Below are 3,859 nucleotides of genomic sequence, written 5' to 3'. Positions count from 1 at the left end.
GCAATTGAGGGTCTGTTCCATAGTCAGCCCTTGACCTGGTTTTAGCTGCTGATATTGAACTTCTCTATCATCTCTTCCCACAAAGGTAGTCAATTTGATTTCTGTGTCTTCCATCTGGAGAAATCCATGTGTATAGTCATTTTTTGGTATTTGATAAAGGTATTTATGATGAAGAATGGTTGATCTTGAAAAATTTTGTCCTGTAATCCCCAGATTTGTTTCTGTCACCAAGGCCATGTTTTCCAACTACTGCTCCTTCCTCTTTTTATCCAATCACCAATAATTGTCATTACATCTTGATTGCAGGCCTGATCAATTTCAGACTGAAGACATTGGTAGATTCTTCCAATTTCTGAATCACTAGCATTAGTGGTTGATGCTTAAATTTGAATATTAGCTGTGTTGATTGTTTTTCCTATGCTGATAGATATCCTCCTATCACATACTTCAAAATATATCTTGAAATGTTCTATTTGTCCATGAATTCAATGCCATTCCTCTTGATTGTTTTATTCCCAGCATATTAAACCATATGATTTTCTGATTAAAATGGTTAATACCAGTCCAGTTTTGCTCACAAATGCCTAGAAAGTTGATTTTTATGCCCTTAATTTCATTTTTTACCAGTCCAATTTATTTATTTCCCCACGACTTTATTTTTATTTATTTATTTTTATTTTACTATTTATTTATTTTTCTTTCTATGACTATTAAAATAAATATACATAATAAAGAAAATTAATGGGAAAAACACCCCATCAGTTTTATTAGCTAGAGTAGGCATTATTTGTTATTTTGTATTATAAATTACATATAACTTTTAATTATAAAAAAAATTTTAATTTTGGAAAATGTTTTATTCAAGAATAGTATCATTTCAAATATCTTCCAAAATAGTTTTCTAGAGTGCTACCCAAAAAACAAATGCAATAAGAAATTTAAAGTATGAAATGTATTTCACTAATATATACATAAAGAAAGCCAAGCAATTCAGACGTCTAGTCCCGGAGTGCGTGCCTTATCTTTCTCCTCATTAAAGGCTCAGTTCGGCACTGTATTTAGGCTATGAACAGCACACAAAGTCCAGTGCTCACCAGAGTCTGACATCAGCAACCTTCATCTCTAACTCTAGTAGTTTGACAGCAGAAGTGTCACATTTGAAGTCTGTAGGAAACAGATTTGGGACTTGAGTTTCGATTAGTCTGCAGGACAGTCTGATTGTTACCCCAGCAATACCAACAATATCTCTAATTTCGTTTTGGGTCCTCATTTCAGCTGAAGCCTGGGCTGCCATGGAAATAGCTGCTGATATCATGGATATTGGGCTCCTCCCTGGCACCCAGTCCAGTTTCATGGATTACAAGCAAGTGTGTAGCTGCTATCTGCACTTACTTATGGAGGCAAAGGTTTGAATAGGACCTGGCCATGAAGTCCCCAATTGTAATCCAATCCAAACTGCTTTCTAAGGCTTCAAAATAAGTTTAAAAGAATGACCAATTATAAATCCATGATATGGCATATAGCTCTTTAAAAGTCCTAGGAACTCCTTCTTGTCGACAGGCAATAGAGAGAAAAGCAGAAACTACGACATCATTAGTGCCTCCCTTCAGGCTCTTCTGCTCATACATTTCCTTGAATAAATTATTTATTTAACTATATTTCTAAGGAGGTTGATTTCATCTGCCATGGTAGTGATTTCTTTGAATGCATCCATCACTTCCCTGTCATAACTACTCATTGTTCTCAGAATTTCGTATTTAGAATTGCCAAATTCATCAAAACTTGCAGCCCCTGAGTCCTTGCCACTTGTGGCAAGTAAATCTCCATCAGTCCGACCAGGATTCTGAGAATCTCCAACTTGAGATGACTCTTTTGTCGCTTTGTCATTCCTGAATGTTCTCCACTCAGATCCGGCATCAATAACCCGGTGGCCTACAACCAGGACAAATATCACCAGCTCAGTAGTCCTCCACTAAAATCACATCAGGATAGTTTGGACATGTGACTCTTGGAAGAGCATCCAAAAGGCTGGTAGACCCCTTCTTCACGGACACTGCAGTTTTGGCAACAAAAGCCACACAGAGACAGGAAGTGATGGTCTTCAATTTTCTTAGATTCATACTTCATGCATTCCAACATCTGACTATTAATTGATGTTTGCAGCTCTTCCTTCTCATTTGGAGTCATGCCTCGTAAGAAAATGTAGGTGCTGAAGACTTTACTCCCATCCAGGTCATTTTAGTGGACCCTAATTGAGGTGCCAACTCTTCCTCGGTCATATTTTGACTGCCTTCAGACCTCAGGGGCTCATCTTCTGGCACTTTCTTCGACAATGTTATGCTTCTTTTCATGAGGTTTCCTTCAGAAGTGGACAGCCTATTCTTTCTTCATTGTCTGTTACTAGTCTCCACTGAAATCTGTTCACTTCGGGTGACCCTGTTGGCGTTTGAAGAACCAGTGGCATTGCTTCCAGCATCACAGCAACACACAGAATGATAAACTAATAGGAAAGTTTTCCCGACTCATCATTATGAGGGTTTATCAGGGAAATTAACAGCTTACTACAAGCCAGGATCTGAAAACATTATGGATGTAGTCATTGGTCTACAGCAAATCCACTCTTCAACCAGCAGACATCTCTGCTCTGATCTAGAGCTTCCCAAGAACACGGTTCCCTTGTCCTCTGTGTCTGTGGGCCAGGAAGCCCAACCAACGAATGATCTGCCTTCCAGGATCATGCTCTCTGCTCTGCTCCTCTGCTATTTCTTATAATTTCCCTGCCTCATGTTCTGATCTTGACCTCTGCTGTGTCTGTGGTCTGCTGGTGGTTCCTCTTCCTGTGTGGCTCCAGGAATTCTCTCCATTCCCGCTTAGGAGTGATAACCAAACTGACCAATTCCTTCTATTAGTGTTCACACTATTTACATATCCCACTCAATTTTTGTTGGGAGTTACAGAAGCATGGATGGAAAAGACATATTAGGAAATTTCCGGTCACCACAGGCCACCCGCTGGCTCTTCTAGCTTTTGTCTCTTTTATAAATGAAGAATTAACTCCCCCACCCCTATCAATTTTATCTTTTACAATTACATTTTCTTACAATCACAACATTGTTCATCTGAATCATGTAATACTACCAACATCTTTCTCCACCCTCTCTTCCCCAGACCACCAATAAAAGAGGAAACTATTCAATGGGAACCCTCCTTTGTCCCCTTCATTTTGGGACCAAACACATGCATGAGGTTTATGAACCAGCCATTTCATGTCTTTATCTCTGTCTTGGATATCAAGTTTCTAAATCACCTGTCCCTATCAATCTAGGACTATGAGGAGACAAGTATGTTCCTTGATCTGAAGAGTCATCACTCAACTTTGACCTTTAAATATCTATATTTAGAAGCAAAATTTAATTTAGAATAGGCCATCTGTCAAATCTGCAGCAATGGACAATAGCTCACAGAGTCAAAATCTCCCTCTTTTCATTCAGTTGGGTTCTGATCAACTCAACCCTACCATTCCAAGTGGGTACCATAACAAGCTTGTAAGCTCATACACACTTCTTTGAAATTCATACCATTTGCTTCTTTCATTTACTTTCACCAGCCCTAGGTTCATAGGGCTAGGTCATGTCCATGGCAATGCTCTTTAAACTTCAAATCAGTCAGTCTCACCTTTTTTCGTTTGCTAATCTCTGTGACCAGATCAATGCATGCTATCAGAACATGTCCAAACTCAACCCGTTTCTTCAGTGCTGCATTTCTCCACTTCCACTCAACAGGTGGATCCAGGTGTTGAACAACACAAGACTATCAGGCTGTTTGCTGGACCTCTTTAACTTCCAGCCCTAATCTTGTG

At 39.1% G+C, this 3,859-nt stretch overlaps 1 pseudogene; it reads right to left on the bottom strand.

Moving 5' to 3' along the window:
- Window positions 1-1,090: 1,090 nt before the first annotated feature.
- Window positions 1,091-2,120, bottom strand: LOC142424045 (transcription initiation factor IIB pseudogene; annotated as a pseudogene).
- Between the last annotated feature and the right edge of the window lie 1,739 nt (window positions 2,121-3,859).

Source organism: Tenrec ecaudatus, chromosome 13, assembly GCF_050624435.1.
Source record: "Tenrec ecaudatus isolate mTenEca1 chromosome 13, mTenEca1.hap1, whole genome shotgun sequence".
Taxonomy (NCBI): domain Eukaryota; kingdom Metazoa; phylum Chordata; class Mammalia; order Afrosoricida; family Tenrecidae; genus Tenrec; species Tenrec ecaudatus.
Note: the sequence above shows the minus strand (reverse complement) of the source record. Positions and strands in the feature narration are given on the sequence as shown.